At 38.4% G+C, this 11,262-nt stretch overlaps 1 pseudogene; it reads left to right on the top strand.

Annotated features, from left to right (window-relative positions):
* The first annotated feature begins 9,948 nt into the window (after positions 1-9,948).
* On the top strand, positions 9,949-10,078 carry LOC116583871 (annotated as a pseudogene).
* The last annotated feature ends 1,184 nt before the right edge of the window (positions 10,079-11,262 follow it).

Below are 11,262 nucleotides of genomic sequence, written 5' to 3'. Positions count from 1 at the left end.
GTGCCTGACTCAGTTATATATTAATTGTCTATACTTCTAGAAAATATATCTTACGTATGGAAGATCATTCCAAATGGGAAAGGACAGGGGCACCTGGGTGGCTCAGTCAGTCAAGCATCTGGCTTCAGCTCAGGTCATGATCCCAGCATCCTGGGATTGAACTCTGCATTGGGCTCCCTGCTCAGTGGAAAGCCTGCTTCTCTCTCTCCCTCTGATCCTCCCCCTTGCTTGTGCTCTCTCTCTCTCTCTTTCTATGTATGTCAAATAAATAAAGTCTTAAAAAAAATAAATGGGAAAAGACAAACAGGAAACTAGTATTGTTTGGAAGTGTCCAAATGGAAGCCTGTAAATTTGTTATCTATCCAAAGATCAGATGTGGCAGGCAATTGACAGAAGTCCAATTTTTAGCCACTTGTTAGAGAGGTATGGCAAATATCAGAGACTTAGTTATAAGAGGACTGGGGTAATAAGACACACATTTTATCTATTAAAGTTACAGGTTAAAGCCAAGATTCCTAGTCTTTGGGAGACATGGTTATGAAGCAGAGACCCTGGGTAATAAAAGGTTGGGCTTCAAGGTCACAGTGGAACGAGTAGCTGAGTGAGTAAGCATTCTAGGACCTCTATACCTAGGATCAGGATTTGTCCCGGAGTCAGGGGCAGAATTAAGGTGACATGTGGGGATTAAATATATTCAGTTTACTTGGCTGGAAGGATATAGATCAGGGTCCTAGACATGCCATTAGGCATCTAATATATAGAAAAGGAAGAAGTTGGTTATATGAAGCATAGTGGTTAATGGTATACATCATACGTGAGGACTTGCAACAAATCCAATCAATCAACAAAGATTTATTGGCCACCTAATATGTGCCAGGCACTGGATACTCAGTGAGGAAGAAAATGTTGTTTTGAGATGGTCACTATATCTACTATATACCATAAATTATGATACAATATGTATAAGCTATTACAGAGATATGTATGAGCTTTATAAAGGTATGTACAATAGGACCAAGTAACTTTGGGGAATTAAAGAAAGCTATGAATTCAGAGGTAACGTTTGAAACAGATTTTGAATGATAAGTCGGGGTTATCTAGAATAGGAAGGTAAGGAAGATTTTTTTTAGGGGAGTTAGAAAGGGGCCTATTGTGTTAGTTGAAGTAAAAACACAAAGTACATAGTGAAGAATGTTTAAAGGGATAAATGGAAATATAGTTTGGACAAGATTATGAAGGGATTTGTATATTAAGAAGTTTAGAGTTTTTAGTTCCACAAGAGCTGATACTCTAGCACCATCTGCTATCATGAACTTCAAAAGTTACACTGGTCTAAACACAATATACTAAAAGTTTATTTTTTGCTCACATACAATCCAAAGTTGTAGTTCTGATTGAGAAGTGACTCTACTCCAAGTGTTGATTTAAGAACCCAAGTTCCCTTCTTCTTGATGCTCCATAATCTTTAACGCATGGCCACCAACATTGCTGTGCTCTTTTGTATCAACCTGGCAGAAGGGCAAAGAGCAAGGAAAATGATTTATGGGAAGATAGATGTTGAGACCAGGCCTGGAAGTGACATATGCACTTCTGCTCACATTCCACTGAGCAGAAACAGTCATATAGCTGCGCCTAACTACAGCAGAGGCTGGGAGATGTAGTCTGTGAGCCTAGGGGTAGAGGGAATGGTTTTAATGAATAGCCAGTTTCCACCTCTCTCTCTCTCTCTCTCTCGCTTTTTAGAGAAAATGAGGTGAGGAGGGACAGAGGGAGAGAAAGTATCTTAGACCCCAACATGGGGCTCAATCTCATGATCCTGAAATCATGACCTGAGCCAAATGAAGAGTTGGATGCTTAACTAACTGAGCCACCCAGGCACTCCACTACCACTCTCTTACGGTGTTTCTAGTGCCTAACATTTAATAGACACTCACTAAATATTTGCCAAATGAATAAATGAGCAGGGTTTTGTTTTGCTTTTTGATTTATTTTTTCCTGGCAGAGTTAGTGTTGTGAGTTTATTATTTTTTAATTACAAAGGAAATATATTCTTCTTGTAAATATATAAATAAATAATTCAGAAATGTGCAATGTCAATACTTTTGTTAGGATAATTGGTGGATATGGAGCAGTTTGAAAAGTATTGGGAGAAACAGGTTAGGAGGCTATTCTAGCAGCCCAAGAGAAAAATTTCTGATCCAGGGCAGTAGGAATGAATATAGGAAAGGCTGAATGTGAGATCCATTCCCCAGGGAACATTAACAGGACTTGATGGTGAATTTATTGAGTGAGGGTGAGGAAGAAAGAGGAGTGGAAGGTGATACTACACAGTCAAGCTCAGCAGTGGGATGGAGAATGCATCAGTATTCTATTGTTGCTATAACAAATGATGGCAAACTTGGCAGCTTAAAACAAAATCAAGATGGTGGCTGGCCTGAGATTTATCTCGAGGTTCTTTTGTGGGGAGAATCAGCTTTGAAGCTCACTGAGGCAGTTGGCAAGAATTCAGTTCCTTCTTAATGTTTCCACATGGTCTCCTTCATTTTCTAGTCAGCAACATGGGTTGAGTGCTTCTATGGCTTTAAATTTCTCAGGGCACCTGGGTGGCTCAGTGGGTTAGGGCCTCTGCCTTCGGCTTGGGTCATGATCCCAGAGTCCTGGGATGGAGCCCCACATCGGGCTCTCTGCTCAGCAGGGAGCCTGCTTCCTCCTCTCTCTCTCTGACTGCCTCTCTGCCTACTTGTAATCTCTGTCTGTCAAATAAATAAATAAAATCTTAAAAAAAAACATTAAATTTCTCTAAACCCTCTTCTGTCACATCTTTCTACTTCCTCTTCTACTTTCAGGGCTCATGTCATTACATTGAGCCCACCCAGATCTAGGACCATCTCTTTTCCTTGAGATCATCCGTAAAGTCCCTTTTGCCATGCACTGAAACATATCCAAAGGCATTACACCAGTGAGCAAATGTCATGGGGTCGAAATTTGGCTTACCACACAGAATGTGCAGGAAACTGTGAGTTGACTCAGTTAACAGCCATTCTAGCCTCTCTGGAGTATGTTTTTCTGTACTGCAAAGGTGGGATCTTCTGCAGCTGAGGTTCTGGATATGATTTAGGTTGTGCGAATCAGATATACTTACAGGAGACTTGAACTTGGGATAGAGGTAAGGGGGAGAGAGGAGTGTGTGAGACACTTATTTTAGCTGGTAAGAATTGGAGCACCACTGGCATGGTTCTGATACTACAGCTGTCCTAGTGACTTCTCAATTCAGCAGGCACCTGTAACTTCAACCAGCCAACACACCTGATTCTCCTTAATTGTTTTGCTGATACACAATTATCCTACTGAATATCTCTATGTGTGCCTGCTGATTGGCAGACCTTACCTACTTTAGTGGAGGCAACACTATCCCATTTCCACAATTAAAGGAATGGAAAATCAGATGTTAAAGGGACTTGTCCAGGGTCACACAGCAAAGTATTCTCCATTGTGTGAGTGAACCTTGCTCTTTTTATTTTTTTAAGGATTTATTTATTTATTTATTTGATAGAGATCACAAGTAGGGGGAGAGGCAGGCAGAGAGAGAGGAAGAAGCGGGCTCCCTGCTGAGCAGGAAACCTGATGTGGCTTGATCCCAGGACCTTGAGATCAGTACCCTAGCCAAAGACAGAGGCTTTAACCCACTGAGCCACCCAGGTGCCCTGCTCTTTTTGTTGTTGTTGCTGTTGGAGAAAATTAGGATCATTTCCCCAAAAATCTATAGGTTTTTAGCCATGTTCTTGATTCTGACCTTGACTTTATAAGGAACTCAACTATTTTCAAAGAGCTTTCAAAGTCATCGCTTCAGGATGTGAGGGTGATCTGGCTGCGACATCTGTCACCCCATTGATTGCCAGGGTTGATTCGGCTGATCTGGCTGGCTAGGCGGGGGTCCCCTTCCTCCCTCACCGCTCCATGTGCATCCCTCCCGAAGCTGCGCGCTCGGTGGAAGAGGACGACCTTCCCCGATAGAGGAGAGGACCGTTCTTCGGTCAAGGGTATACGAGTAGCTGTGCTCCCCTGCTAGAACCTCCAAACAAGCTCTCAAAGTCATCGCTTCATTGAATATCAGGAGTCATAACTGGGAACTCAAGGATTACGGAAGATCGGGGGAGGAGAATGTGAATATCCCCGCTGAAGTGATCAGTGAAAATCAGCTCTGAAGCCTGCAATGATTGCAAAGAGAGCCTCACTTTTCTACTCCCTGCCCAGAGACCATGTAATTTCTGGAAGACTGCTCCAGAAGCAAAGAACTCAGAATCCGTAGACACAGCTGCACCTGCTGCCACAGGAGATAAATGAGGTGCTCTGGCAGGTCAGCCAGAAGACACAAGCTGGGCTGTCACATTCAGGCAGTGACAGATGCCTGTGCTCATATAGTGTGAGAGAGAATTCTCTGGAGCTGGAAGAGACAAAGAAATGCAACATTTTTATAATTTCTTAAAAAATGCGAAGGATGTTACATGGTTGTTATGTAAAAGTTGCCGCTTTGTGAAGATAGGGAATTGTTTCTTTTAGGAAGGGACAACATGAATGGGAAAAGGAGCTCTGAGTCTACTTCTGGCAAAGGTAAAAGTAACCTCAGGATGGGCTCACTTGACTAAGTTTGGATGTGGCTGGGGTCAGTGTGCTGGAAGAGTAAGGAAGAGGCTTAGGGAGTAAGGGCTGGTATTTTGCCTTGGGACTCTGTATCATGCTTCTGGACCTAAGGTGGAAGGTCTTGGAAGCAGAGAGTCTGTTTTCTCATTCAGCACTATATTCATAACAATTAGAAAAATACATGCTGTATGGACTTAATGCATATTTGCAGACTGACCCATTGTAAATAATTACTGGAGCTAGGTTGTGTAAAGAAGAGGTCAGCAAAGTATTGTGGGCCAAATCTGGGCCACTGTCTGATTTTGCAAATAAAGTTTTATTGGCACACAGCATGTTCATTCACTTATGTATTGTCTTTGCACTGCAATGGCAGAGCTGAGAAGTCGTGACAGAGACCATATGACTCACAAAGCTGAAAATATTTACTATCTGGTCCTTTACAGGAAAAGTTTCTTGACCCCTGGAGTAAAGCCCCATTTTTTTTTGTAAAACACCTTTTAAGGACAGTTACTTCATAGCAGATGGGAAGAGATACCTTTATTGGCTTAACATAGCCCTTCAGCTACCAGAATATTTCTTTGCTCTCATTTAGAGAAAACCTCTTCAAGACAGTTTTCTGTACTGTCTGTAATTCTCCTTACATTTTCTTTTAAATCCACTCCACTGAAGATTTTACCCTCTTTGCAATTGCTCTTGTCAAGATCATCAGTGTTGTGAAATCTGTGGTCAAATTTGTTGTCATGATCATTTGACTTAGCAACAGTATCTGACATGGGTGGCCACACTTGGAACATTTTCATATCTTTGCTTCTGGGTCACCACATTTCTTCTAGTTTCACTGTTTGCTCCTTCTCAGTATACTTTTCTGGTTCTTCCTCCTCTTACTGGCCTCTTAATGTTGAGTGCTCTAAGGTTCAGTTCTTGACCTTCACTTAATCCATCTACATTGCCTTGGTAATCCCATCTAATTTTATAACATTAAATATCATCTATAAAACCACGACTTTCAAGTTTCAATCTTCAGCCTAGATCTCTCCTTTTATCGGCCTCTTAATGTTGAGTGTTCTAGGGTTCAGTTCTTGACCTCTACTTAGTCCATCTAAATTGTCTTGGTAATTCCATCTAGTTTCATAACATTAAGTACCATCTATACAACCATGACTTTCAAGTTTGTCTTAAGCCTGGATCTCTCCTCTTAATGGCCTTTTAATGTTGAGTGTCCTAGGGTTCATTTTCTGACCTTCACTTATTCCATCGAAATTGCCTTGTAATTTCATCTAGTTTCATAACATTAAGTACCATCTATACAACCATGACTTTCAAGTTTGTCTTAAGCCTGGATCTCTCCTCTTAACGGCCTTTAAATGTTGAGTGTCCTAGGGTTCTTTTCTGACCTTCACTTATTCCATCGAAATTGCCTTGTAATTTCATCTAGTTTCATAACATTAAGTACCTTCTACACAACCATGACTTTTAAAGTTTCAGTCTTTAGCCTGGATCTCTCCTCTGACCAATATATATAACTCGACCTCTCTATTTGAACATCTCCTGTTTAACTTATTCGAACAGAAACTGGATAATTCTTCCACAAACCTGCTCCTCCCACAGTCTTCTTTACCTCTGATGATAGAAACTTTCTTTTTCCAGTTCCTCAGACTAAAACTCTCTGAACCGTCCTTGAATCCTCTTGTTCACACTTCACATCCAATCCATAAGCAAATCCAGTAGACTGTACTTTTTTTTTCTTTTTAAAGATACATTTATTGAAATATAATTCATATGCTATTCAACTGTCCTTTAAATTATATCTCTAGACTCCACCCCCTTCTAACAACTTCCTTTGCTAAAGTCATAGTCACCATTGTGTCTCACCTGAATTAATGAGATAGCTTTTGTCTCCCTGCCGTCTCTTCATCCCCTGTATCTATTCGCAACATAACAGAATATTCCTGTTAATTTAAATCACATAAATACCCCAAATGAGCCAAATATAATTTAACTCATTACTCATTATTTTAAATCCCTAACTTCTCTGCTCAAAACTCTCCAATGGTTCTCTTGTCTTTGAGAGTAAAATCCAAAATCCTTACAATAGCCTTCATGGACCTACATGATCTGGCCCTCTTATCTCTCTGTCCTTACATGCCACCACTTTGGCAGTCATGAAAATGCACTTCAGAGATCTCGTACTGCAGAGAGAAGAATATAGAGACAGTTCCAGCTTTTATGCTCTGAAATCCATTACTAAATTTATGCCAAGGCCATGTTTTTCATGTTTGTTCTCTGCCAATGGCTGAGCATGGCCAAGATACTGAGGCAGGTCCATTCTTAGAAGATGCAGGATTCCTTTAACGAAAGCCTTTGGCAAGAAGATTCCTTATTAGCCTGGTCAGAATTTTCCTAGAATCAGACTGAACTCATATACTCTCCCTACCTCTCTTTCCTTACCTCTCTCCTTTACAATGTTCAGACCTGTGTCATGGTGGGAGGCCCTCCCTAACCTCATCTAGCTCCTTCTTTCTTTTCCCTCACAGGTGTTTTCCCCATCTGATAAGATTCAAAATTATGTAAAATCATGGCATATAATTTGTTGTTTTCATGAAGACTTTGACTAATTTGACATTTGTCAGTTATTTCTAATGATGTGGACAGTGGGTTCCATAATTTATTTTTCATGCTGAAGTTCTTTGACCATATTGAGCCAAGGGTATGACTATTTCATATTAGGCAAGAAATATAAATAAGTCCTCCCCTCAAAACCCCAGAGACCCAAAACCCTCCCTTTTTGATAAGTAACTCCATTAAATGAATCTTTCTAAATTAGGAAAAGGTTGCTTCAACTTGTATTTTTGTGTGTGTGAAACTTCTAATGAGTGAAATAACTTCAATTTAACAATGTAGGGTTGAAGAATTATTGTGTTTATAACTGCAAATGAAGTGTCAGTGTTGAAACTGATGTCAAATTTTATTCAATATGCAAAATCAAAATAAATAAATTAGATTCTTTTGAAGCTTTGAAGAACTATTTAATAAAGACAACCACTGAGGAATATAAAATTTTATCAAGTGGCATTGTTAAACATCTAAGAGTGTTTAAAGATGTTTGAAAAAAAATTCGCTGTTAAACAATGAAGATTCAGACTGGTTGAGGACCTATTCATTGACTTTCTTCAAAGAAAACCATTTGTAATTAGAGATTCTGAGTTATTATTAGATATTGTTGATGAGTCACCTTCAAAACAATTGTCTACCACTCTTTTTTCCTAGCTTCTGGATCAGTTTAATAGAAAACTATCCTGGATGGCAAAGCAGGCTATAAAAATAAAGAAAACATCAGAAGTAGTAACTTATGTAACTACTCATCCTTGTGAATTAAAGCTTTCTTGATTCCTTAAAATGAAAACAAAATATACTTGATGCTCAGACTGATTTAGTTATCATTTGTAATCTCAATTTCACAGTTATATTTATTGAAATAGCTTTATTTTTACACTTAGAATAAGTGAATATTTTCATATAGTAAAATCTAGTGTTGACTTTCCCTCCGTGATTTTTATACCTGCTTAGAAGGAATCTTTTCATCCCAATATATATAACTCTTCACCCATATTTACTTTTGATACTTTTTCTGATTTCCTTTTTTCATTTGTATGGAGAATCTATTAATTTTTGAATATGCATTTTGAAACTGACACTGTCCTGAATTCCCTAGTATATTATAGTCATGATTATGTAAAAATTATATATAAAATATAGTATGGAAACTAAAAATACTATAATTATTTTAGATGATGGGATTATGGGAAGCTTTCTCATTTATTAGGAAACTTTTTAAGAATGATTACATCTTCCCTAAACAGGGGCAGTAAGGCGGGAATTTATGGATCTAGGCTCAAGCCCTGGTTCTAACCTTTTCTAGCTGGGTGACTTTGGCAAGTCCCCTCTCAATTTCCTCATCCAGGAGGATGAAGTCATTTGAGCAAATGACCCCTAAGGTCTCAGGTAACTCTAGTATTCTGGATTGTGCATTTTGACTGAACAAATCGTATTAATAACTTGTCAGTTCAGATCAAAACAGAAAACTGTTTTGTAGTTCTTGTAGACATGTTTTTAAAATGTCTTTTGAAGTTTCAAACAAGGAAGTGATAATCCCCAGTCCTGCTTCTGACACGGGTCATTATAAATCAGACATTGGAATAGGTAACTGTAATGATGTGATTGGTTATTTGATGTTTTCTGGGAATATTAACCACATTGCAGAATTCACATAGTTGTTACAGTTTGTGGGATGTGCTCTGGAGAAATAGGGCTGAGCAAGCATGGGGACTAAAATACATGCGCTTCTACCCACGCTATACTTAGTAGTGGTTCACAGGCCTTAGACATGAGTGTTCGTTCTGTTTACTCAAAGTACATTACCTTCCAGTTCTCCGAGTTCTCATCTGTCACTGGTCACTATGTCTGCTCTCTTCTTTAGTTAAAATGTACCAAAGTGAAGTTGTCAAAAGCACTACAGTGCTTTTACAGTAATTGGATTTTCTTCTCTTGAGTTGGAAACATAAGACATATATTAAAGGGAACATGCCAGAATGTTAAGGCAGTATGAGGGACACCATCTGTCACAATATTTTTCTAGTGAATTTTAAGTGAACAAAAGATGAAAAATATGTTTTCTTAGTCCTTGTATCTTCACTGAGGAAATCTATTAAAACGGGACCTGTGCTGATTGCCATTCCCTTATCTGTCTCCCTAAGTTACCAGCATTTAAATGAGGTTATGAATCATGTAGGAAGGGAAAGGAGCTTTGGAGGAGGAAGGATGTTGGAGAATGATAGAATTCTTTGCCGACTGTTTTAGTTTCCTATTGCTGCTGTAACAAATTGCCATAAAGTTAGTGGTTAAATAACACAAATTTATATTATAGTTCTTTAGGATGAAAATCTGAAATGGGTCTCACTGGGCTTAATTTAAGTGATCACAGTGCTGCATTTTTTTTAGAGGTTCTAGAGAAGAATCTGTTTCCTTCCCTTTGCGGCTTCTAGAGGCCACCTACATTCTTTGGTTCATGGCTCCTTTACCCATCTTCAAAACCAACAAGTTTACATCTAACAGAAAGGAATTGTTTAAATATATAACAGGTGACAAGTAGAGAAGTAGAACCAGAAGAGAATTTTTTAGATGAAGATGAGTGGTGAGTAAGGCTTTATATGTAATAAACTTAGCACAACTTATATCTCATAGGTCCATTTCAAAAGTGGTTGGCCAGGTCAGCATTCATTTTGTTGATTGAAATATAATGGATATGTAAGCTTTGTGCAGTGGCGATATCATAGCCAATGAGGTTTATCCAAGGTGTGATTATTGCTAATTGAAATATAATGGATATGTAACATTGTGTAAGCTTAAGGTGTACAGTATTTTGATTTATACTTACACATTGCAATATGATTACCACTATGATGTTAGTTAACACCTCTGTCTTGTCACATAGTTGCTATTTGATTTTTGTGGTGAAAACTTGTAAGACCCATTCTCTTAGCAACTTTGAAGTATATAATACAGTATTATTGATTACAGTCACAATGCTGTGCATTAGATGTCCAGAACTTATTCATCTTCTAATTGCAAGTTTGTACCCTTTGACCAATATTTCTGCAATTTCCCTGACTCTCAGTCCCTGATAACGAATGTTCTACTTGGTTTCTACAAATCTGACCTTTTTAGATTCCACATATAAGTGAGATCATACAGCATTTGTCTTTCTCTGTCCAGCTTCTTTCACATAGCATAATGCTCTCAAGGTCAATCCGTGTTGCTGAAAATGGAAGGACTCCTTTCTTCTCCATGGATGAATAATATTTCACTGCCTATATATATATATATATACACCACATCTTCTTTATCTATTCATTCATTGATGGGCACTTAGGTTTTTCCTTGTCTTGGTTATTGTGGATAATGCTGTAATAAACATGGGAGTTCAGATATCTTTTTTTTAAGTTTTAACTTTTAATTCCATTGTAATTAACATACAGTGTTATATTAGTTTCAGGTGTACAATACAGTGATTCAATACTTCCATACATCCCCTGTGTTTATCACAATAAGAGCAGTCCTTTATCCCCATCACCAGTTCCCCCCCCCCAACCTGTCCTCCCTTCTGGTAACCATCAGTGTGTTCTCTGTAGTTAAAAGTCTGATTCTTGGTTTATCTCTCTTTTCCTTTGTCTGTTTTGTTTCTTAAATTCCACATATGAGTGAAATCATATGGTATTTGTCTTTCTTCGAACGACTTATTTTGCTTAACATTATACTCTTTAGCTTCATTTATGTTGTTGCAAATGGCAAAATTTCATTGATTTTAATGGCTGAATAGTATTTAATTGTACACACACACATACACACACCCCATATCTCCTTTACCCATTCATCTATTGATAGACACTTGGACTGCTTCCATATTTTGGCTATTGTAAATAATGCTGCTATAAACAGAGGGATCCATATAGGGGTGCATGCCAGATATCTTTTTGATATCCTATTTTCATTTCCTTTGGATATATACCCAGAAGTGGGATTGTTGGATCATATGGTAGATCTATTTTTTTGAGAAACCTCCAT

Source organism: Mustela erminea, chromosome X, assembly GCF_009829155.1.
Source record: "Mustela erminea isolate mMusErm1 chromosome X, mMusErm1.Pri, whole genome shotgun sequence".
Lineage (NCBI taxonomy): Eukaryota > Metazoa > Chordata > Mammalia > Carnivora > Mustelidae > Mustela > Mustela erminea.
This window is presented reverse-complemented; position numbering and strand designations above follow the sequence as displayed.